This window comes from Lissotriton vulgaris, chromosome 4_1 (genome assembly GCF_964263255.1).
Source record: "Lissotriton vulgaris chromosome 4_1, aLisVul1.2, whole genome shotgun sequence".
Classification (NCBI taxonomy): Eukaryota; Metazoa; Chordata; class Amphibia; order Caudata; family Salamandridae; genus Lissotriton; species Lissotriton vulgaris.
The window spans coordinates 1,000,300,413-1,000,327,370 of NC_141691.1; positions in this window are offsets into that span (position 1 = coordinate 1,000,300,413).

The following is a 26,958-nucleotide window of genomic DNA, read 5'->3' on the forward strand; positions in this document are numbered from 1 at the left end:
ATTTGCCTTCGTGCCAGCGACCTTTAACAATCGCGCACGCAGCACTATAGGCTTGTTTACACCCAATTGCGGGCTGTGCTGATCCGTCTGTATATATTATACATCCGTAATGTTCTAGAGGCAGAATTTTGGTCGGCAGAGGACATTCATGTTCGTATTGGAGAAATTCTTGTGTTTTTAAGCTGGGGTCAAAAAAGTATTCAACGTCTGTTGCAGCAAGAGAGTTAATCCATTGTATCCATCTCGGATGTAGGGATTAAGCATTTGGGATGCTTGCTTTCGTTACTGCCTCTAAGGCAGGTACAGGTGTAACAATCATTATGCGTTTACCCTGCGCGAGAGCTCTCTCTTTTGCTACTGCAGTTTGAACCGCTGTCAGAATTTTCTCAGTAGAAGTGAACTTCATTTCAGCTTTTGTGTACAAGTGTGATTTGTATGCTATTGGTACCGTTTCTCCCTCATTAAAGGTCAGGTACGTGAATCCGTATCTCCCTGGGATGATTCGGATCACAAGATTGCGCACGTTTTCACGTGCCTGTAACTGTGTTTTTGCTAACATGTCTGTTTGGACTGAACGCAGAATTTCTGTGTGTGTTTGAGTCCAATTAGTTGGTTTGAAATCAGGTTTGATTAGTTCATAGAGAGGTTTAACCCTTTCAACGTAAGTTCTTCCAAAATTCAGGAAACCTAGAATGGACTGTAAGTTTGTCAGCGTTCTTGGAGCTTGGAGCAGCGCACATTTCTCTAGAAAGTTTGCTGCCAGGCTCTTGCCTTCACTTGATAACTCGTATCCTAGAAATAGGACGTTTAGGTGGGCAATTCATGATTTCTTAAAATTTAATTTATGCCCTTCAGATGCGAACCCAAGTATTATGGTGTTTACTCTTTTCAAGTGTATGTCCAAGTCGTCATCTGTAAGATAGATGTCATCGACATAAGATAATGCCTCATCATCGTACGTTTGTAGTAACTCTGTTACCCTGGCTGAAAATAACCCTGGACTATTCTTGAGTCCTTGGGGGAGACGGCAAAATTGCCTCTGTGTCCCCATAATTGAGAAAGTGGTCAGATGCCTGCTTTCAGGTGCAATGTTTTGACAGAAAAATCCATTTGAAATATCTAATGTGGTCTTATATTTTTTGCGCACAATGTTATTCATCAGTGCTGCACTGTGTGCATTTTGTACTGCAAAAGTTTTGCAACAAGAGTTTAAGTGTCTGTAATCCAATATTAGACCATATGAATTGTCTGGTTTGGAGACAGAAAACACGGTATTGTTCATTGAGGAGGTGCATGTGTCAATCACCCCTTGGTATTCAAGTTGATTTAAAATCCCCCTGACTTGTTTTTTAGCTTCTTGCTTAACTGGGTACTGCCTTTGTGCAGTAGGTTGATTTTTTAACTGGATTTTATGGTGAGGAGAATCCTCATCTCATCCTATATGATTTTTATATAATGCTGGAGCTTAAGCCACTGCCCATTTTCTGGCATAAGTGTATTTTTTGTGAATTGGAATATGATTTGAGAAGGCTGGCATAATTATCTCGTCGCCATGTGGGAACTCCCTGACAAATTCAGGTGGCCAGTCTTGTTCAGCTAAAAGACTGTCATAGCCCTTAGAGAGCTTCTCCCAAAAGAGTGCTCTTATTTTTCTAGTTATGTCCCCCTCCATCCGGAGTGTTACTTCATATAACTTGTGGGGTACACTAAACCTGGTGTCGGCAGTTTCAACTTGAATGGATTCATTCAAGTCCCATGTCTCCAGATGGTCCTTCAGGATCCTGCGAACTATGGTGACTTCTGCTGCGCTGTGTAGCATGGTTTGAGCCCACTCCCCGTTATTGAGTTGTGTCCTCAAGATCCTCAGCATTTCTGATCTTTATGCTTGCTACCTTCTTTTTGGTGAATTGAGCTTTTTTGCTTTGGTGAATTGGTTCTTTGTCTTTGGACTTGACGCGTTCCTGTTTCTGTTCTGACCGTCCTCTTCTTTCCGATTGCTGCGAGGATGTCTGAAAAGATCGAGAGGGACGTGTATCATTATCTTGATATCTGTCAGGTTTTTTCAAATTATCCCTATTCCTAAGGTTATACCTATTTTCAGAGGGCTCCCGTCGGGGAGACCTTCCTTTGGACTGAGAATGTTTTTCTCTAGGAAGAGTCTGTTTAGCATTTTCCCACTTCCTTTTAGGGGTATTGAGATTATTTTTAATAAACACCTTTTCAGGATTTTCTGTTAATTCAGGTTTTACTGGTTTCCCACCCAAACTATCTCTTCCTGATTCTTCATAAGATTTTGCAATAATTCTAGCAAGCTCATATGGTTGATCTGTTATATCTGTTTCTTTTAACTTTTGGCGGATTACCACAGATGCTGCTTCACCTTTAATGTTAGCTAATAATGTAGCGGAGACCTGTTTGAAATCTTTCAGTAATTTCATACCTAGATTCAAGGCCGGTTCTGTACCGTATTCATTCTGAATTTGCCTCAGAACGTCTGGTATTACCTATATCAACAAACAATAACTGTGGGTCTATGTGAAAACTAAGGTCTCTGTATGCAAACAGTGTCAATCTTATTGTTATATTGCCTAGCGACTAATCACATTGTGATCCATGTACCCATCAGTTACTCACTCTGAACCGCCCTGTTGTCATCATTTGGGCGATCTCACAAGGTGGTATGTCCACATTGTACACACCACTAGTAAACACAGTGGTAACTGGAAGCAGTGCTCAAAATAATATGTATAAGTGAAAGTGTGAAGATAAAACTGGATAGTGGAGACACAAATAATTTAAATGAGAAGTAACCACTTCCAAGACTAAAACCAAATAGGTGCAAAGTATCAGTAGTTTAAACAAATATCTACTGCATGATATTAAAGGTCGACATGTTTCTGCAGTAAATTGACCCAACCGGGGTCACCTGCTTCCTCAGGACCAAAAGTTTACTTTGTGACTGCTTCTAAAGTGAATAAGTGTAACAAAAAATTAAATAAATTGGGTATCACCTGAATAAGTCTTCTCACTGTTCCGTTAAGGTGATGCACAGATGTTGAAGACACATATATAGGGAAACAGAGATAATAGGATAACATATTAATAACAAAGTTATCTCTCCTTAGTTTCAGAGTAAAGTCTGATGACTAATACATTTGTGCTATACGAATAGCATACTACCCAACCATACATTAATTGGATATTCCTCTCACTCACCTGAAGAATGAGGGACCAGCTCCACTCCTCACCTGGCTACAGCTCAGGAATTGGGAACACCGCTCTGTTTAAAATCATAGAAATGAAAGTGAGAAACCCCACTGGACAGCTGCTGTTCCAAGTCTGAGCAAAGTGATCACTCATTTCTCAACATTACGAAAATGTCGGAGTCTGGTCAAAGCCCAGTATTGTTCATGCTGAATCAGATCCCGTTTAGAGTTTTAATGGGACTTGTTAATAAGGGTCTAGGATTACAGACCCTATTGAAAACCTAGAGATAGCCACATACTTGGTAAGTGGATTGTATATGCTGTCCACCTCTGTTTCATAGAGATGGGAGCATGCGTGGAGAGGCTATTTCCTCAGGCTATCAGGTTGTGAGCCAACAACCCCTATTAGTTAGTCAGCAGGGATTAATGTTATAACTAGCTCCGACCCAGAACGAAACATCGGTACTGTGTTATTTACCTGACGTCTGGTATTACCGCCATGGACGGTACACCGTGTGTTTTTGTGTAGATTGAAGCAAAGACTGTACCCCAAGTGTCACAGTCCTCCACATGTGGTGCTATCCCCATTGGTAAACAGATTGTCAGAATTCTGTGTTTCTCATGAGGTGTACTATCAGGAAATCCTGCCTCTATTTGAGTAATTTTCTGAGCTAACCAGAACGGAATTTGTTCCCTCTTTGCGGTCAATTTACCAATGACTGATTGTATAGTCTTTGGTGTTATTTTATTTGTGTTCCCCATGGTGAGGGGTGTGCTGTGGAATCCTTACAGCTGGTTGGACCGTTGAAGTCTGCATGACATATTGAACCAATTGCTGTGTATTTTAATTAACTGTTTCAGCTGAGCTAACAGTTCTGGACCTGTCATTCCCTTAATGTCAGGATGTGGTGTGTAGCTGGCCAGTACCGGCCATGTTGCTCCTGGTCTACCTAGTGGACCAAGCCTGGTAATGTGATTTTGATGTTGCAGGGCGCCTTCAAACTAGAGCTGGTGCTCCTGGTAAGTTAATGGAATTTCAACGTCCTCGAAAGGAACGTATTCCTCTAAAGGTTCCTCTAACTTGTAGTAGTGGAACTCGTGTGTTACAGCATTTGCCGCAGGAAATAGATTCCATGAATAGAATACCTCTGTCTGCCAATTTTCATGTGCCTCTATAACAAAGATTACTTTACCACCTCTTGATGATACCCCATTTTCTATAAGTTTTATAGTTATGGTTTTTCTTACATTTACCAGGATGATTATTGCATCCGCGTCATTTTGTTGGAGATTTGTGTCATCTTAGACTGCTTGAGCTGCTATTCTAGCTATCTCCATTTCATCGTCACTTTCCGACATTTTGTTGACTGAAAGTTTTTGCAGAGCAAAGTTTCAAGGAAACAAAAAAGATTAGGTGCACAATATTTTGGAACACTGTATCCTACAACGATGAATAAACCAAAAACGAATACATAGGATTTTCTTCTTACTCCGTTTTGGTGGATATTAACCTTTTACCCACTCCAGACGTCTTTTGGAGTATTTTACGGGAAAAAGGGGTCTGTGGGAAAAGCACGACTGAGTTACTCTAGTATCTAGCGTTAAACTATCGCCTTACCAAACGTTGGGCACCATGTAGTGTAGTTCCTATATTCCCAATAGGCTCTGCGCATTGGAATAATATATTCTGTAGTTTAGACGTAGGACTGAGGCCGACTAGGTCTCTACTGAATATATTAAACTTAATACTGAGTGCCAGCTACCTCAGAGGTCACTAGAAACTTTCTCGAATAAACAAGAAGGGATTAGTTTCTGACAACCGCATAAACATGACAACTTTGTTTCCCAAGAATAAGAAATCAAATCTCTAGAGTCGCGGAAACAATAGACAACTATTTTACTCAGTCAATCATGCATGCTTCGTTTCACCAGAGATGCAGAGAAATAGCGAGACGGGTGTTTTCAATAAAAGTATTTATTGAACAGTCTTCTTTCTCAAGCATTGGAAATTAACTGCTACAATCGTAATACTGGTTATAAAGTGCAAGGCATATAATACAGACAGTATTATAAAGTAGTACTGTAAAAGCATGATATGGTTTCTAAGCCATAAAAGTGCATACAATGTATAAAATACATACAGTAATAAATAATGACTAAAAGTACTCAACTGGTGCTTCTAAAATTCACCTACCCCGGTGTACCTAACCTAAGTCTAGTATGAGGGAAGAAGTAACTGAGGAGTAGCCTAAGTTTAGTAGTTCTCTGCCAGGAATCTATTCCAAGAATTCTCTAAGAGGTCTAATCAGCTCCGTACCTTGGTTTTAGAATGAAGGAGGTCTTGTATCTCTCTCTCAGGACTCGGTTTCCCAGATACCCGCAAGGGTAAGCCGGAAATACTGGAGCTGGATTTCTCGGCAAGTGAAAAGACAGCGTCTCTCTCAGTGCATCTGTTGGAGGGTCGGCTTCCTTCGGCACTTGCTACTGCAGGGTGTCGGGCAAGTAGATAGTGGATCTGCTCCAAACCACTGTGTGTTTGTCTGGGGAAACCTAGGCATATTTATACCTTGAAGGTGCAGAGTTTGACACATGTTTGGACTTAATAACGTCACTCAAAGGCTAATTTCTTGGAAAACGCCAGGAGTTCTTGGAGAACTTAATATTCAAGCAGGGAGAAGTCCCTAGCTGCTGATGGTAGGTTTTTCCAATAAATTGTTGTTGATTCTCGGAACTTAGTGGAAGTAGCCGTGCCGTATTTGGGCTGCAAGGCTCAGGCTAAATAGGATAGTGATTTATATGCCTATTTAAGGATATGATTAAGTATGCCTATATAAGGGCATGAAACGGGAAAATTACACTAGGGTCCTAGATTCATTTACAACACTCTGTGGCTCTTTTTCTCCTAATCTATACCTATAAGATTGTGTTCTAGTTAAACAATCGGCTTTACACTTCTTCTGGACGAAGCCTGAAGGCTGCTCTCCACAGCTACCACTTAGAGAGCTTTCTACGGTTATCTAAGACCACTAAAATCACCATAAGTGTTGTCTGGATCAGTGCAAGGTGTCCACTTACATAAGTGGACATCATATACTGAGCCAGCCTCTCACACTCCCACTCTGTTTTGTGCCCTTTCTTGCTTTTGCCTTTCTTGTTACCTTCTGTTCACTTTTCACAATCTCTCTCAGCCTTCTGCAGCCTCGCACTCTTTTATCACACTCTCTCTTATCCTGTTTTGAGCTCCTCCTTTTTTTGGCATTTTTGCCATTTCCCTGCTCTGTATTTCGTCCCTTTTTGTTCTTTCCTTGCACTTTCTTCTCTGCCTCTCTTTTCTATACCTCTTTTGTGCCTCTTTAGCTTTCATGAATGTCTCTCCATCTTTCCCGCCTCCCACCTCCTGTGCACCCTCCCTCCTCCCCTGCACCCTTTCCTGTCCCTTCTGTGCTGTCACACCTTCCAGTGCTCTACCATAGACCTGCCACCACCCCTGTGCTGCTCCCCCTCACAGAGACTACCTAATGTGGCTGCACACAGTAAGTTCACCTCTGGCACTAAATGCAAGCCTGTCTGTACCAGTCTGGGCCTGGACAGTGCCCAGCACCACAAACGCTGGTCCTCACACACCAGCACGCTCCTCTGCAGAGCCCATCTGGTTCCTGAACCTGTGACACCCATCCATATGCTCCTACTGCGCTGCACCACACAGAAGGAGCAGTCGCCTGCACCCACTGCCAGCTCACCTGCAACACAACACCCACCACGCTCATGCCACACACCAACATCACATTTTCTACACCTACCTACAAGTACGTACCACAATACAAGCTTTCATGCCTGCTCCTCAACACCTGCTCCCTCAAGAAACACAACATGGAAATCTGGGATATCCTACGCAATGATGCTTTGGATCTCCTCTTACTTAAGGGAGCATGTCCGATCCCGAGTCTAAACCCAATATTGCCACAGCTATCCCTACAGGATGCAGTCTCATGAACCAAGACTGCCAACACAGACCAGGAGGAGAAATCACAGTCATGTTTAAAGACTCCTTCAACTACAGTACAAACGTAGAAGCCACAACCTTCTTTACGGAGCATCTATGCTTCAAGCTACAGATGTCAGCAACTGTCATGCTATGCAGAACCCTCATATATGACCACCAGGGCATAAAGCCATTTTCACTGACAATTAGTCAACCTCATCGCCCATTTTGCCATCAACTCCAGCAACTACATTCTACTAGGAGACGTCATCTTCTACCTTGAAGACAACTGTGACTTCAACACTACCAGACATTTCAAAAGTCTATAGAACCTGCGACTATCACAGCACATCACTGGGCGCACACACTGGCCCACACACTCCGCCGGGCACAACCTCAATCCTGTCTTCACTACTTTCAAAAACATCAAAATCATAGCTAGCAACCACGCCACTCACCTGGACAGACCACGCCATCATCTAAATGTTCATCAGCACCACCCACCTAACAAGACCCACCACCACAAACACAGCCAGACTTCTTCAATGACAAAATGATATACCACTTTGATCTTCAACTAAACCACTACACTATTACCTCCAGCCTCCCATCAAACATCCACGAAAAAACCTGATAGCCTGGAAAACATCTGAAGAAATGGCCAGCATTTCCATAAATACTGCCCCCTGCTCCACCACATTTACAACATGGGAGCCACTCCCATCAGTGAAGTCTGCACCCACATAATAAACAATTCCATTGCTTCTCAGACATTCCAGATGCCTCAAAACACGCAATGGTCAATGCACTGCTCAAGAAAGCTTCGGCAGTACCCATTCAACTAGTAAACTACCACTCAATGTCCCTTCTACACTACCCGGCCAAAGTAATGGCAAAGCCATAAATGCACAGCTCTCCTACCACCTCAAAATGCACCATCTCCTTAACAAGCCACAATCAGGAGTCCATCCAAACCACAGCAATGAGGCTGCCCTCATTGTAGCCAACAACATCAGGATGATTCTAGACAGTGGACACCCAGCAGCCCTCATACTACTTGCCATCTCCAACACCTTCAGCACAGTCTCCCACTACACCCTAATCAGAAAACTACACAAGACAGGCATACAAGGACCCACGCTCAGCTGGATCTGTTCCATCCTCATGGGAGGGACACGAAGAATCAACCTACCACTCTACACATCAAAGGCCAAGAAACTCATCTATTGAGTTCCCCAAGGATCATCCCTCTGCCCAACGTTATTCAACATTTCCATGACCCCACGCTGGACCTCACCAGATCTTACATCAAGACACTTTCCTACCCAGACAACACCCTGTTGATACTTTCCCTGTCAGACAGGATACCCACCATGAAAAACACCTTTGTCACATGCTAGACTGCAGTGACCTCATGAACGAAAACAGTCTCAACCTCAACTTGGAAAACACTGAAGTAGTGATCTTCTGAAAGAAAACATCCCCCTGGGGCTACATCTAGTGGCCTACTAACTGTGTACCCTCATCCACCCCACCATCAAAGCAAGAAATATTGGAATAATTCTAGACAACAAGCTTGGCACGGCTACCCTAGTAAACAAAGTGACCACCGCCTGCTTTCACAGCCTCCATATACTGTGAAGGATCTTCAAAATGCTTCAGGAAAAAAACTGAAAAACAGTCACTCTGGCCTTGATCACCAGCAGACTCGACTACAGCAACACTCTCTATGTAGGACTCACTAAGAAACTACTGAACTGGTTCCATACCATTCAAAACACTGCAGCAACACTCATACTCAACCTCCCTCATTGCGCCCACATCACCCCACACCTCAGGGAACTACATTGGCTCACAATCCACAAATGCACCCAATTCAAAATGCTTACGCACACATACAAAGCACTACACAAAATTGGCCCACATATCTGAGCAGCCTCATACTTCTACACACCTACCAGACACCTCTGCTCAGTCAGATTCTCACTAGCAAGCATACTCTGTCAGTGGCTGTACCTTCTCTTATCTCTCCCCCAAAGCTTGGAATGACCTCACTCTCCACATCTGATCCTCCTTTTCACTTCTCGAATTCTGGAAAAAGCTGAAAGCCTGTCTCTTGGACTACCCTCTCAAGGAGTCAGCTGCCTGCACTCCTGCTAAAATGCCTTGATACCCTTATATGTGATTAGCACGCTATACAATTAACCATAGAATAACATAACATAACCCTGATGCTGGTTTACAAAAAGCTGCAGAATAGTGGCTCAAGGGTCATGAGGAAGAATTGGAGAGACCTGAGCCATTATAATGGAACCTGGAAGGACAGAATAGCATCTCAAAAAAGGTTTTGATTCGTGAGTAACTATCTTCTATTAGGATCAACATTTATCCTCTTCATTTCGAAAGTACTTGGTGGGAAAGGAATGAAAACTTTGTAGGCATAGGGCAAGAATGTGCCTCACTGCTAACAAGAGCAAACTCTGGACAACAGGTTGCTTCTTTGGCAATGGATTTTAACTCTGAGTTGCTGTAGACTATAGGTAACTATATACATCAAAACACAGATAGCAATGAATAGAATAGAATAGAATATCTTTATTCGATTGTTTGCATGTAACAATCATAAAAGAGCATTTCATACAAGTTAATCCATACAGTAATAATAAAATGGGGAGAGTAGTATTACAACAAGACATTCACAAGCATATACACAATAATATGGTTAAAAAGAATAAAATACATTAGAAGTGGGAGTACAATCAGCAGCTGAGTTGGTTACCCTTCCATGCTTTTTCTATATTTAACTGCAAGTTTTAAGAAACTACATACAAACATGGTACATTCACTATTTAGCATTTGAAGGTGACACAGTGCAGGTCGGTATTGTACAAAATTCAGGTGCCTAAGTAAAGGTTTTAAAAACAAGTTACGGGGGAGTGTATAAAACTGACAGAAAAATAAAAAGTGTGCCAGATCTTACGGAGACTTATTGTCGCAGCCGCAAGCTGGCAACACTTGTCCTCTGTGCGCTCCACTTGGTACAGCTAATAAAAAATGGAACATGTTAAATCGGAACCTTGTTAATAAAAAACGGTCATAACCGGACATGGGCCAGGACAGGTAGGGTTCCATATATAAACAGGTTTTGGTTAAGGCATACTGTCTCACACTGCTTTTCTTGTATTCATTTTCCTCCCGTGTCATGCACCTGGACAGCATAAAAGTGTTCCTAACAAAAGTTACATCAGTTTTGGTTATTGTTTCGGGGGATAAAAATAAATCTGGACGGCCTAGTTCAAAAAGCCACATTCTTACGTATTTTAACCATGGGATCTTAAGTCTACCATCCCACTGTAGTGCCTCTTGAAGAATGTTTCTGGTGAGAGGTATGGCTGTGTTTAGCCAGCTATTCAGCCAGCATAACAAGGGATTCACAGCCAGCTTGTCACTTAGATGTGGGATGCCAAGTTCCTCATGTACCGGGAAGTTGGCCGTCCCCCTGGGTAACCTTAGGACCTGTTTTAAGAAGTTATTCTCAGTAACTTCAAGGGCACCTAGTGATTCTGATCCCCATATTTCACTTCCATAGCGTGCAATTGCGGTGCTTTTAGCTTGATATAACTTCAAGACAGCAGCCACCGGACTATTGCCCATTTTTCTAGTGAAGTTCAGTATTGCTGCGTTGGCCCGCACTACCTCGCCCTTTTTCTTTTGTATTGCTGGTGCCCAAGTTAATTTGTGGTCAAAAAGAACACCAAGGTACGAGAAGGTCTTTGTAGTGGGTATTCTATCTCCATTTACAGAGTGAGGATATACTTTTTTTGGAGATACGCCTGTAAAGGATTTTGAATTATTAATGCTCAGGCCACGGGAGTTCATGAAGTCATTAAAAGAATCTAGCAAGATTTGGAGACCGAGCGCCGTTCTAGATATTAACACGGCGTCGTCCGCATATAATAGGACCGGTATGCCCTTCTTGCCAATGTAAGGAAAGTCTGTGCCAGTTTTTAGTAGGTGCTCCTCCAGCTCGTTGATATAAAGATTAAAAAGAAAAGGGGCAAGGATGCACCCTTGTCTGACACCTCGAGTTATTCTAAAATCTCTGGTTACCTTCAAGTCATGGGTGTAACGGACGTTTGCTCTTGTGTCCGAGTGGAGGTCAACAAGAAGGTTGACCAGGTTTTGTTCCACCCCCATTTTTAACAGCACCTCCCATAGCCTGCCTCTGTCTACACAGTCAAACGCGGACGATAAATCCATAAAGGCCATATGGATCGTCCCTTTTCTTGCTAGGGTGTATTTACTGTTTATTAAATATAGGTTCAGACATTGGGTTATCGTGGAGTGGCCTGGTCTGAACCCATATTGTATTGGAGACAGTATGTTATTGTCGTTGGCCCAGGCTGTTAATCTGTTTAGGATAATACCCCCCAAGACCTTTGTGACTGAGTTAATCAGGGATATGGGTCTGTAGCATGTAACACTACCACGATCACCCTTCTTAAAAACAGGGACAATGGTGGAGGACCCCCATGCTTTTGGGCAACCAGCCAAAATACCTGCATTTACAACTGCGGTGATGACTGGTGCCCATAAAAGAATGTTTGATTTGAATAAGTCGGGTGGTATACCATCGGGCCAGGTGCTTTGTTACAGGTTAGTCCTTGTATCCCCTTTTCTACCTCCCCCACTGTGAAACACAATTCATTTTCATCAGAAGATTTAAAAACAAAGTCTGCTTGCAAATTATCACTTTTAAAAATTGTGCTGTAATGTGACATCCACTCTTCCTCAGGTATATTGGTCCCGACAATAGAATTTAAGGGGACGTCAAACAACGGTTTGTTTACAATGCTCCAGAACTTGGAGCTATTACCCAGAATTGCAGGATCGCATAGCTTCTCCCAAACACCGGCTTTTACTTCTTTTTTCCGGGCTGCCAGGACTGTCTTGTAGTTAGATCGCAGTGACTTAATAAGAACAGGGTCTCTTGGGGTAGCCTTAAGTGCTTTTTTTAAGTCTCGTCCGGCCTTTGAACAGGCTTGATCGAACCACCCTGGTTGGTGTTCATGATGTCCCTTTATTGGTACTGACAACATTTGGCCAATTTTCTCAACGACAGCAGCAAAGGCAATCAGAGTCGCTTCGGGCAAAGTAGATGGAGAAACACAAAGATCTAGGTCATTACCACAGCTAGTGGTAATTGAATCATACAAGGAATCGCTGTTAACCTTTGACCACTTCAGGCGACGATTTCCGTTGATGGGTTTTAAAACACCGTGATCAGGTCGGGGCTTCCTATGATCAAAAAGGTCACCTCCAATCCTGATCGACAGAGGGTTATGGTCGCTGTAGATGCTTGTTAGAATTTCAAAGTCTGTGGCTAAATCGACTAGATCTCTTGAGAGGAATATGTGGTCTATGTAGGATCCTTTACCGTGGCCTTTGTACGTGGGGACGTTGAACTGGTGTGAGTCCTCCAGTGTGGCCATTGCGCCGGTTAGATTCCTTCCATCTATTAAGTTATTGATACTGGTGCCTCGGGCGAGTGATCAAAATGAAAGCCAGACCTCCTGTTGCAGCCTAAGAGGCCAATGGGTGTCGTTTCAGGGTTGCCACAGGGGTAAGCGTTAAAATCTCCGGCAATAATGATATTTCGAGGTAAACTATCCGCTTTTATTTCTAAAAGGTTTTGTAATTTGAGAATGTTACACTCCTTGTTTGATAACACGGCATTATAAAAATTAATGAGTGTCAGTGCCTTTTTACCATTCCTGAGCACTAAGATTTGAATATGTTTGTTGTCCGATGCTCTAATTGTGACCTGGCAGCTGAGTGCAAGGCTTATGTAAGTTGCCAGGCCCCCTTTGGATCTTCCGCTATTTGATGGGGTTGCTGGTGAGAAGAAACTTTGAAAGCCCTCAATGTGTGCATTTTCATCTGCTAGCCAGGTTTCTTGAAAACATAGAATGGTATAATTTTTTACATAGGCTAACCACACAGGATCATTAACCTTAACGGCTAAGCCGGCTGTATTCCAAGATAAAAGATATATGGGGCGTTGTTCGGTGAGGCCCAAGCCTGCTATCAGGGCCTGATCTGCGGGAGGAGAGATTACTTGAACCCCATGATCCGTTATTAAGTGTTCTTGCGATACATTGCTAACGGTTAGAGGGTTTTTTACTCCACTGTGCACTATGCGTTGAGTTAAATTGGTGGAACCTGAGTGGCTGCGCCCACTCGCGTTCAATGTGTTTTCTTGGAGTTGTACTGAAGGAGCTGCCCTAGGCGCTTCGCTGGCCTCCGGGGAGGAAACACTTATGCACTCTGGACAGATACTTGATACTCTATAAAGGGGAGCTACCTTAGTTGGTGGCTCGACAGGGATAGGGTAGGAGGATGGAGATACGATTTGTCAATCGATCTCATCTAAGTAGTCGATATTATAAAAAGCGTCAAACCTGTTAGAAATAGGTACCCCATATTGTGTATCTAAGTGTTGGGGATAGCAATGTACAAATATGCACAACACATTTCAAAGATCCTCCTGATGTTGCAGCAGGAGCTGTGTGTACAAAGAGCAGAATGCAAGGCTAAAGTGTGACCAGCTCATTTTAGGTCACCAATGGGATTTTCAGTCATCTTCAAGTGAACCAACAGAAGTTAGCAAAAAGAGAGCCAAACCTTTAATCTTCTGAATAGATCTCAACTAACACAACTTGAGGCCACACAGCAATGTTCTATCTTATCAGGAAGGACCCCTCACTCGATCTGCCTCAATCCCTCAAAACAACTCCTGAGTGGTAGTCTGCTTCAAAGATGGGCATGCAAGATGTCAAAACCCACAGAAAATTTAGGAAATGTATAACGAATTAAGACCCCCAAGAGCTTGAAGGCTCTACTTATCAGACCTTTGATGTTAACACGAAAACTTTGCAATTTCTAGTTCATATTGGGAGCACACCAGTAAGCGAACAAATCATGCTCTTGAACGTCCTAGACCCTCTACCTTCATGATCAACCAGTAGACATACTTGATAGTGATTACAGCACACAGCCTATTCTCTCTGGTCTCAGACCTAGAGCTGGTAGAGTTGCAGCTTCTAACCAATACCGGTATTAGACCACTGGAGTCAGTAGCGCTGAAAATTAGGGTAAAATTGAGAGGCTTCTCTAACACCTAAACCTGCGCCCAGCAGGACACATTCAATATTAATATAAAAAGTCTGAAAATGCGTGGGCTGTAGAGAGATAGGGTGGGCATGTGTATAAATAAGGCACTAGAGAGGCAGGAGGATCGTGACTTTGAGTACTTGCCTTATTATAGACCTGTGCAGAATCAACTAGTGTGTAAATGCTTGATAAAGAGCTCGGTGTCTCTTGGACCATTCTTGAAATGGCAATAGAAAAGAAAGAATTTGACAGGGAGTTCATTTCTGCAGGAGGAAGTATCCAAAGTCGCCGGCCCTTTGGAATTAAGCCAGACGACTTGAATATGAAGGAGAGATAGAGTTCCAGAAACCTAAAAACACCACGCTGTATTGTATTTACCAACCACTCACCTTTGTTATGTGCAGGGCTTCTTTTGAGTGTCCTCAATTCTACTCTATCATGCGTAACCAAAGAAATTGTATACATTGCAGGCATTTATTAAAACCTGGGAATGGCAAGTGTGCACACATGCTGCAGTGGTTACTCTATTCTATCTGGGGCATTTGGAACCTTTTACCTATGATGTATTCGGGCCACCACATCGTTGGAACCTCAAACTGTGTGCAAAGCACACCCCCTTGACATTTTACCCATGACAGCTAGGCAGAGTGTTCCAAGGCTTACCTAAGGAGACAGGATGAGCAAGAGGTATGTAAGTCAGTAAAAAAGATATTAAAATAAAAAAGATAGTTTTTCTACACGCAGCCAAATACTACAAAGGAAACAATAAATGCACATGAAAGAAAGTAAAAGGAAAGTAACACAATGTAGAATGCTTTTCATCCTCAACAGTTCCTGCCCACTATAGTGAAGGTCAACCACAATCAATAAGTAACTGCCTATGGGGTGCACCATCAGGTTTTCACACTAAACAGACACAGCTTGCATTCTTTAACAAAGCGTCTTTTTCAATTCAATTAACCACCCCATGCGTGCAGACTTTGTCAGATGATCTTTTTCTAATAAATTGCTGTATTTCCTTTAATAAATAGTAGCAGTCCGCCATTTGCCACTGCTCACTTCTTACAGCATGAAACAGTGAAGCTGAAAGCAGCTGAGCAGGGAAGCACAGTAGTCGCAATCAGGGCATGGAGACTTCACAGACCACATATAACTGACTACCCAGATCACATGCACTCCTTATCCTCCAATGCCAGCCCTGCATTACTTTCTCATCCTTGGGTCATATCCCTGCCAAAACAAAATGAAGGGCCCACCATGGCACACAAGAAGTTGTTCTAAAAGGAGAGGTCCTTGGTGGAGAGCAGCTAAGATTTGCGCAATGCACCTCAAGTTGCATTGACCAAACTGAGAAATGTAACACAGTGTCACATTTACCATGCGTCAAACAGCAGTGGAGTAAAGCAAAATGACTGGGCCTCTGTTAGAAATTGGGTTTCTGGTTATCAAAGGTATGCACCCTGTCCAAGCAGAAGCCACAGTCCTAGTCAGGGTAAGCTAGATACACACTAAAAGATAACCTGTGCTCACCCTCTGGTAGCGTGCCATAGAGCAGTCAGGCTTATCTAAAGAGGCAATGTGTAAAGTACTTGTGCAACAGACTCACACACTAACACAACGAATACACCTCAAAAAGACTCCACACAGGTTTATAAACATAGAATAATATATTATAAACAAAACAAGATCAAAACACCAAAAATCCAATTTATAGAAGTTAAGATATTGAATTTAGAAGAACAAATGCAATCAAGCAAGTAGAGCTAAAAAGGCTACCTTAGGTCATGCTTGATGGGAGCAAAGTCAAAGGTTCGGGCCAACCGCCATGGAGGGCCGCCCTGCTACAGGACCCATGCAGGCCCCAGTGAACAAAGTACCTCTCCTGGTCGCAAGCAATTAGATGCATCCATCTTACCACACAGTGAAAGAAATGCGTCAATTCCAAAGACAGGTGCCGGAGACAAGAGGCATTGAGTGATGCACTGGATTCTGCCACTCAGTCAAGGGAATGCATTGATGTCACCAAGCTGCAGCAATGTGCTGTCCTATTCGTTGATCTATGGAGGTAAAAAAACAAAAAAAACTGTGGTGCATGTAAGGCCAATCGGTCCTGATTAGTTATCCAACAAGACAAAGGAAGGCACATTTTTCTTTTAACCCACAATATCACAGAATTTTTTTTTTAAAGGTATAGGAAGGGACACATATGGACATTTGTCGATTATTTTATTCAATTATATCATATTAATTCAAGACTATTGACGTTAGTAGAGCAAAACTCCTGTTTCATTATATAAACATTATTCAAAAGTAGTTTGCTTATGTTGTCAAAGGGATAAATGTTTTTGTAATTTTCCTTTATTCACCAGAGCATCCCCCTTATTTTCACTTTCTTGTGAACACTGTATCTATATTGGATAAATATGATATTGTTGAATAAAATAATTGACAAATGTCCATATTTGTCCCATCCTATACCTTTAAAATAAAAAGAATTCTGTTATACTGTGGGTTCAAAGAAAAATGTGCCCTCTTTTGTTTTGTTGGAAAACTAATCGTTAGCAGGACCGATTGGCCTTACATGAACCACAGTTTTTTCCGTCAACTATTAATACCCCTGGTTCAAAAACTTGGGGCCCCCTTGTGATACTATATAGATCTCTGAAAGTAAAGCACCTGGTTTCGAAACCATGTTCTGATTTTACTCCTGTAACTGGGACAATGCACCGGTCTGTTATGTGCCGAAATCCGTGTTGCAAGTCTCTGGACCACTTCCAATGAGCCTGGCACAGGAGTAGAGGTAGAGACTTTGATTTCTCTGATTCTCATTCAACAGGAGACAAGCCAACAAGCCCTTGGAGATCACTTGGAGTGAAGACAGAGTCCAGTTGTCCCTCAGGTGAGATAGAGAGCAGCAGGTAGCCAGGCAACAAACAGTAAAGCATGCCTTCCACATCACTGTCCATTAGAGACGCTGCACATCAGTCCTTCTGAGAGAGGTTCAGTTTAAGATCCAGAAGTGTCTGTTTTTAGGGGGTCAGAGATCCAGTACTTATACCCAAATGTGCCTTTAGTGTGGGGGTACCTTCAAAGCAGCTCTTTGAAGTGCAGAGGTCCCCCTCTCTGCCCTATCCTATCTTCCAGGCTATCTATGGGGGTAAACCAACCCTTTGTGTAAGGATAGGATAATACCTAATAAAGTGAAGTGTTAGTCCCTCCCTTCCATCCTACTAAAGCATGTTTATCAGAATGCAGATGTATGTAGATGGGTATTCGGACACACCTATCCTTCCTGTGTTGTGGCTGTTTAGAGGGAATGCACAAAGTGTAGCAGTCACCCATCCCAGACATGTATAGGGGACATGCTATCAGGCACACAGAGCAGTAAGTACAGAGGAATGTCCACTTTCTAATGTGGCATTTCTAAAATAGTAATGTTAAGTTCACCTTCACCAGTAAGTAGGATATATCAGTATCAATTCAAACATATGAAACATGATCAGGAATTACAGCTTAAAAGTGTTTTAAGGAATTCCCAATGCTAACCTATGCGAGGAAGAGACCTCACAGTAGTGAAAAACTTAATAGGCTGTTTATCGCTACCAGGACATGGAAACATAAAAGTACATGTCCTACCTTTTACTTACATAGCACACTGCCGTTTGGGCTACCTATGGCCTACCTTAGGGGTATCTTATATGTAATAAGATGCTTGGCAAGCAGTTTTAAATGTATAGTCGAGGAGAGGGTAAACTGCACACACAGGCACTGCAGTGGCAGGCTGGAGACAGATTTGAAAGGCAAATTTTGTGGGTGGCACAATCAGTTCTGCAGCCCACTAGTAGCATTTAACTTACAGGCCCTGGGTATATGGTATACCACATTACAAAGGACTTACAAGTAAATTAAATAGGTCAATCAGGTACACACCAATGGCACACATGTTTAGGGAAGGAGCACATTCCCTTTAGAACTGATTAGCAGTGGTAAAGTGCTCAGAGTCCTCAGGTCAACAAAATGATTCAGCAAAACATGGAGGCAAAAAGCAAAAAGACTGGGTGAAGTTCACCCGAAGGCAGCCTCCAAGCACAATGTGAAGAGGCGCCCTCCAGTCTCCGGTATCTCACAGATATTCATTGGACTTGGGCTTTATAGGGGCATCTGGGAGAGTTAGGTGCCCCATGAAGGGTTGGTGACCTCCTGTGCCACAGGGGCTCAGGAGACCAGTACACCCCAGTGATAACCAGTGCTTTAAATGAGCAGGTACTGTCTGGTACTGAGTACCAGCACATTTTAAATGTGAAAGGTAGTGTACCTGCACTTTTTAGCAGGAAAGCAATGCTTGTAATGGGAGAGTGCTGACAGTTGTTAATAGTGGGTAGTGAGTACATTCTCTTCTAAATTTCCATTTCAAGGACTGGTGATGACTAAATCACCTACATATGCATAACCAACATTATGCTCAGGTGTAGATAAAAACAATTTGGCATTGTACCACAGTACAAAGGCTGTCGAGACAGAACCTTGGGTAAAAATATCCTTGGGGTATTACACCCGCCAAATATTTGTATTCTCTAATAAATAGTTGAGTACAGATGCTTTCAGTGGGTTATGGTGACTTGTCTGTCGGCCATCACCTGGGAATTTTACATACATACACAAATCAAAGTGCGCACACCCACACACTCTCTTACTCTCTCTCTCTCTCTCTCTTTGTTTTGAAGATCTTAGAGCATGTTGGTTATTATACAAAATAATGAGTTGTAAGTACCTGTAATAATCCCCACTCCTCTTTCTTTCCACTGACCCTTAAGCCTCCCTCAGGAAGAACTTCTCATATTATTTATTTTGACATGATATACCAGTGCAATTTTTGGAAAGTCAGCAGCTCACCCCCCAATCTCACTGACCAAGCTATGCTCCTCAATGGGGGCTCAAGGACCTTGGTGTTTTTCCCAGGTCCTAGAAGAGATTCAACTTCGTAAACGAAATTGTCCCTGTATGTGTATCATCAGACAGTTGAAATACCTTAATTTTGGCTAGAAATGACAGTGAGTGATTACCAGAGGGTTTACTTTTACCTGCCTTATTCATTTTCATTGATGTCCTAAGAACATAATAAGAAATACAATAACAGTTAGTCTAAATTCGAAGCAGACAATCCAAATCATATTATTCAGATTCCCAGACAACTACAGAAAACACCAAACACTAGGAAGTAAAATCAAGAGGCGAGTACCCTACCCAGCCTCTTTGAGCCTGTGGTGGGTTGCAGACGAACCTGCTCTTGGCTTGGATCTAGCTCCTTGGACGTGGCTCCATTTGACACTCTCGAAAATGGCCTGCCCAAATTTTGAATTAATGGCCATATTGTGACAAAGAAAAGAGAATTTTCAGGCATGTTCTCCTCAGCAGACTCCCAGCTTCGATGCCTTAAACAATGCAATGCACCAAGCACTTTGAGCTGGGGTGCAGCTTGGTCTGTATGATTGAGGGGAGTAATCAAGATTTCCCAACAACCACGCTGGGACATCTTGTTTAAATACATTATATGAGAAGGAGGACCTCAGGGGGGCTGAAGGGTCACTGAAAAGTGATAGGAGGGCGGATTCTTAGGGGTACTTAAAACACAATATTTTTCAAACTAATCAACATTTTCTAAGGCCTTCAAAACATAGGAGACAGAGTGTGAGTTTTTGTCAGTGTGGGCATGTAAAAATCCTGGTAAAATCTGACCGATGCTTCATCATACCCTACTGAAAGCCCTTGTACCCAACTATTTACTACAGAATACATTTGGGGGGGGGGTGTAACACCCTAAATACATCTCTTCCCCAGAGCTACGTGCCTGACTTCGACGAAACAGGTAGGGAAGAGGCGCCGCTCAGCTGCAGTTGCTAAGGGCTAGCGTGTAGCAAAGACAGCTTAGTTATGGGTCATGCAGACCCTCCGACAGACACAGGCCCATCAGAGAGGACATTATCCCCCAGGCCACGCACATTTTGAGAGCCCTGTGATTATGATCCACCATTTATGTAAGGATTTTAGACCATGCATGCTCCACCTATTATTGATGAGTCAGCTAACATGTCTAATACCACAAGAATGTGCGTGATGTTGGAACTGTCCTATTCGATTTTTTTTGGAAGGACATATTGTTTAAAACAATAAAGCATGCTCTCCTCCTAGAGAGCCCCTGTGTCCTGTCCCTATAATAACTCCCAACAAGCCTGGACAGGCCCAACAGTAATGTCCCACGCTCGTATTACATTGAAACTTTGGAGAAATGGGTTGTGGCGCAGAACCAAGTGCATCTGCCTGATTTAGGATGACCTTTCTATATAATTGAAATATTCGCCTAACATGTGTGTCAGATGTATAACGATATTTGCATAGTATTTGGGACATGAACGTTTAAAACAGTCAGAAGATATCCAAAGTATTTCCTATATATGTAAAATCATTGATGCATAATTACACAGTAGTGCCTTACACATTTTAGTCACATCTGTGTAATGATTTATCGATTTTCGCAAATCATATCGGCTTTTTGATCATGTTTCCTTGATTAAATGTCAAGTTTATTTGTGAATTATATTTGTTCCAGACCACGCACTGTGAGAGGTTCTTTTGCCCCGCTATCCAGTGGCATACACCACAAATATGTTCACGTTACCCACGGTGAGTGGATCTACAGGCATGTTCAGGTTCTATTGCACATAGGGCAACGGTTCTACCAATACCCTGTTCATAGTAAACATATTTCAAGTTCTACACAGGACACGTGGCCATGCCTCGCATGTACTTTGGACAAAGTATGGCTTTTGAATATTCTCCATGAGCAGTAAACATGGAGCATATACTCTGGTCATGCAGTGGGCTTCCTTACCATACTAGACCATGCCCTGCCATTAGACATCTCTAGATCAGTGGCCACATCCTGTGCACGGCATTCTTGTCCATCATAAAGAAAAAGCATGCCCTCAAGGATTGCCCAATGGCGTAAGAAACTTGGAAGTCACCTGCCAGGGGTAGCTAGGTCTGGAACACTGATGTCATGCATATTGACCTCTCCCTGATTCCTGCAGTTGTCCTGGGCATCAGATCTCCATTCCTCTACAATAGTGTCCATAAAAAAGTATTTCTCTACCTAAGGTTCCACCAGGAAATCAAGGCACCCCCTGCGCTTGTGTTCTCCCAGCTAGCCTGCATCAACTGCATTTACCGGGAGAGGGTAGGTAGTTTCCTTCTCCACCAGCTCCTGGTTGTCCAGAAAACAGCAACAAGGCTATTCTTCCACCCTGACCAAAAATACTTTACTAACACCCAGTAGCTAGAAGGATATAATTTAAGGCACTCAATCAAGTGTGAGGCTATCGATGATGAGGCTAAAAGCTCTAATTCTGCCAGCTCAGGAGGAACCTAAGATAAAAAGCAACTTCGCTAATTGGCATCATCTGGTTAAGAAAATATCATACAGGTTTCTATGTTAAAATTGCCAGGATTTGTTAATCTCTGTTAACAATTGGGTCTCTGGTTGGCAGAGGAAGGTACCCTGTCCAAGTAGGGACCACAATTCGAGTCAGGGTAAGTCTAATACATGCCTCAAATTAACCTGTATTCTTCTTCTGGTGGCACGGCACAGAGCAGAAAGGCTTAACTTAAGACTCAGAGGAAATGTGGAAAGTATTTGTGCAACACGTAGTACAGTAAAACTGTGAAAACACCACACAAAAATAGTCCACACTAGATTTGAAGCATAGAGCTTAATTTAATGAAGAAAACAAGACCAAAATGGCAAACCTCAAACAAGTAGAACCAGAGTTATGAATTTTTAAAGATGAAAGAAAAATATAGTGCTTAAAAGCATAAAGCACAAACAGGGGGCATCTGCTTGCTCTGGACCAGGTCAAATCTGAAAAGTCAGGCTGACCACGATGGAATGCTCTTTGAATACAGGAGCCACGCAGGGCCTGCTACAACCAGTACCTTCAGGGAGGAAGCATCAACAGCGAAGAGCAAGTTGCGAGGAGCTGTCGTAGGCGTCAATCCTTAGTATGGTAGGTTATGCATCGGTTCGGAGTCGCGCAGCTGGGGAATGTGTCATCATGGAACCGCTTATGAGGCAGGCGATGCATCGCCATCGAGCCGTGATGTCATTGAAGAGGCAATGCGTCAGCATCTAAGGAAAATGTATTGGTTATGACCAGCAAAGCTGACGATGTGTGGATTTTAACTGAGATAGCCAGACAACCCACTTCTAAGGGCTCAGGACTGGATTAGCATGACTTGGCAAGGCAGGACACACAATGGTCATAGTCCAGAGGCTGTAGCAGGGGTGAATAATGTCTTTGATGTCCCTGAGACTTCAGAACAGGAGGCAAGCCAGCAAGTCCTTGGAGTCACTTGGATCTGGGAATGTAGAGATGCAGGTCCAGCACTTCTCACTATCAGGCAGTATAAGTGTTTTTCAAGGTATGGAAGACTACCTGAATTTGGACTTGCTGCAGGCAATGTTTGTTTTAATAGCATGGCAATTAAGAGTAAACACCAGACCACTTGATCATAAAACATGACTACAAACAGACAAAAACTGACCCACTCACTGACCTTCTAATATAACTAATTGTATTCATGGTTGATTAATTAAAATCATTACATGTCTAGAGCTGCACATTGCAATTACGCATAAACTAAAACAACAGATACTACAGCCTGGGTATTGATAGAGATTTTAAATGAATATAGACAGTGGTATTCCATGAGTAAAGTCTTGTAAGCCAGGTTAAAAAACTGTTAAAACAAGTTAAAACTCTGTTTATAGTTTTAACACCATAGAGCTTGAGAAGTGTCCGGAGTTGTAGAAGAAGGGCAAAAGTTCAAAGTGCAGATTGCAAACTAGTGAGGCCTTGTGCTGCTTGGGCTCAAGCTGCTAAGCAACTGGGCACCTCAGATGTTTTATACTAGACTGGTCAGATGCCCCATCCCCAGCTAGATGAGTATTGCCAGTTTAAAAAGACTCTCTAATCCCCACACGAGTGCTGCATGCAATACCTACAACCTTTATTGAATTATGATATTATTATCATTATAATCAAGAATGACTTGGAACATTGTCCTGTCACTGATGTACTTCGCCTATATATGTGAATCTCTGTCATAATATTGCAGGATTCACAAATGCTTAATAAAATTGTTTAAAAATGCCCTTTTCATAACATGGGGAATACGCACATTTTTTGCTATCATTTGGTGTGCTCTTGTGGAGGCTCCGCTCATTATCCTACTTGGAAGCACTTCTCTCCCTGTTGGCTGAAGCACCCTGGTGGGACGAGGTCCAAGGGCTAGCTTTCCACTCCATTTGACTCATCTGCTGTCGCCAACACTCTGGGAGAGGACTCCAACTCCCAGAGTGCCATTTCGTTGGTCCAGCTGCTGCAAGTGAGGGGGGAGACGTGGTCACCGCGCATTTAGTGCTGCCTCTCCATCTGTGGCGTGGGACGCAGTCCGGAACAAGGGTGGGCCCGTCTGAGCCCGTCAGAGTCCGAAGGAGACTGGAATGGGCCATCCCTCAGGAGGACATTAACCTCACTGTGTCACAGGTTCACAGTGACTTGTTTTTTAATTTAAAAACCTTTTTTACTAAGCCTAACCTAAGGAAGAACTACCCAGGGAAGACAACATCAACCTGGTATAACAAACCTTGTAGAGAGGCATACCGGTTATTAGCAAAGGCCATTAGATCTTCTAATATGGGAGAGGTTGGACTGGCCAGGGCAAGGTACAAAGCCACCCAACTAATGACCAAGCAGGAATGCGATGAAAAATGATGGCTCGATCTGCTTACCGCCTGTAAGGAGAAAGATATGATAACATTCTGGCAACTAGTCAAGTGGGGAAGTAGTGGAACACCACAAATCCCAGTTAATCATGTAGCACCAGAAATGTGGTCTTTGTTTTACAAAGGCCAATTCTCCACTCCAAACAACACTTTAGTAAATTTCCAAATCGATCCTTCACCTACCACCTTAACATTTGATAGGTCAGAGGTCGAGTCAGTCCTCCCACTGATCCCGAGAGGTAGGGCACCCGGCTCTGATTGCATCCCGGCGGATTTGTTTTTGAAAGACAAGGATAACTGGGTCACTTACATTATGTTCTTAGCCAATGCTATAGCCAGTGGTGCTCCTATCTCCAATACCTGGTCAGGAGCGGTTATCATTCCTATATATAAAAAGGGTGACCGCTCTTTACCTGGCAACTATAGGCCCATCAGCCTTATAGATTTGATACAAAAAATAGTCGCCAAGCTGGTACTCCACAGAATTCAGCTGTGGATAGAGGAGTTTGAGGTCTTATCAACCCTGCAAGCAGGTTTCTGCTCCCACACTAGTACCATTGGTCAGGTTTTCAGGTTTGTAATGATATACTGGCAAGTGGTTACTATAGGAGGGGGCTCTCTATATGCAGCTTTTATTGACCTTAAGTCTACTTTTGACTTGGTCCCTCGCAACAAACTGTGGAGTGCGCTCCAGGACATGGCTATGCCACTGGAGCTGCTAGCTATGCTAGTTAGACTGCATGATTCCAATTATGCGCAGGTCCGCTGGGGTATACAAGGGGAGGTAATCAATAGATTTCCTGTTTTAAAGGATGTCCGCCAAGGATGTGTCCTGGTGCCCACCCTGTTTTCTCTGTTCATTGACAGGGTTGTCCATTATTATTCCACTTGCCCTACTGATACTTCCACACTAGTGGGCTTGAGGATCCCCCTGCTCATGTTCATGGACAACACTCTATTATTATCTAAAACCCAGAAGGGGTTACAAGTCGTACTCTCTCGGACAAGACAAAGTTCATGGGTCTCCATAAGTATAAGGCTAATAAGAGCAGAGTACACATGAACAACGTCCTCCTAGAACAGACTGAAGTGTTCACCTATCTGGGGATAACTTGAAGCAGGAAACTAAATTGGAAGCCCCATATCGACAGGCTAGCTTTAATACACGCTCAGCTGGCTGGAGCAGAGGTTCTCATTCACTAAACCGTTAGCCCCTGCCCTCAAGATATATAACTCCATAGTTGTCACCTCAACTTTACATGGAGCAGAATTATGGGGTTTTGACAATTTAACATCTTTGGGGTTGGCTCAGAAAAAATTTGTTAGAGGCATCCCGGGTCTCCTGCAATCAACCCCACTGTTACTTCTATATTTGGATCTGGGTTGTTCACGTCTCGAGGACTTGGCTCGGTACAGGCCAATAGCATTCTGGAGAAGGCTCTGGGACACCCCGGAGCTCTCTATTTAAGCAAACCCCTTCTGGTTTTTAGAGGGGTAGGATGCTTAAGTAAGATCAAATGGTTGCAGAATATAAAAAATACCCTAAGCCAAATGGGGATGAGCGCTTTGTTGGAAAACCATGAAGTTAACCCATTCCCGCAAAAAAGAAGTTTAAGGCAGCTTACTGGAACATGATCAAGCTTAAGCACTTCTCATCTACCATAAGGCCAACCTTGATTAGAGATTTTCTGATGCAGAAACAGGAATCTGTGTTTGAAGCTTTGGGATACCATCCTGAGACTGTTAGATAGGAAACTCTACCATCAGTTCAGGGTAGGTTCCCTCCCAACCAACACTTTTAAAAACAGATGGCTATCGCCACGTCAGATCTGTACGATTTTTGCACAGACCAGACTGAATCTGTAGCTCATGTTTTATTTGTATGTCCTGCCTACAAGCTTCCCAGGTCCAAATGGCTTAAACCCATCTGTATGATCATGGGTATTAGATCTGCTATGGAAGAAATAAGAATTCTGTAGACCTCCACTCAGGAGTCAATTGTCATTGCCATGGCTAAATTCCTAAGCTAGGCTTGGTTAATCTGAGCCAAAAGATTCAGGGAACTCCTATCTGAGCTATAATCACTCAGCAGCTAAGTTACCAATGCAAAGCCGGAACGAGTTGATGTTTTGTGCTGATAAATTGTACACTTTTTATCATCATTTTAATAGATAACAGTGGATTTTACTGTGTATTATAACACTTTTACTTCAAGTTAAATGTTCAATTTGTTATAACACTTATATTTTAAATTAAATGTTCATTTTTATTTATCTGACCCTGGGGCCCATTTATGTAATAACATCTGTTTGGAATTAACCTGCGAGCTCCTCTCTCTGCTTCAAGTTTTTTTATATTGATTGTAAAGTCTTTCATGATTATTTTAATCAAAATAAAGATATTATGAACTGACTACACACATATTCCTTCTTAGCATTTGAGTGTGAGCAGTTTCCTTGCTTCACCATCGTCTCTTCACCTTGTTGTGCCGAGGACAGTGGCACGCGACAGGGGAGGGCGACAAGCAAGCAGCACTTTCTCTGAGCGCTCCCTCCTGCCTCTGTGCCCCAATTAATGTCACCCAAAGTCATAGAGTCATGGAAATATGGCAGGCAAAGAAAGAGTAAGCAACCAGGTCAACTGGAGTTAAAAAGCGAGACATTTCCACTCTGCGCTGAGTAACTTGCTAGAATTTTTGGAGATGGGAGCAAGGAGAGGCTGAGGAGCATTACGGGACATGGGGTAATTGAAACTAG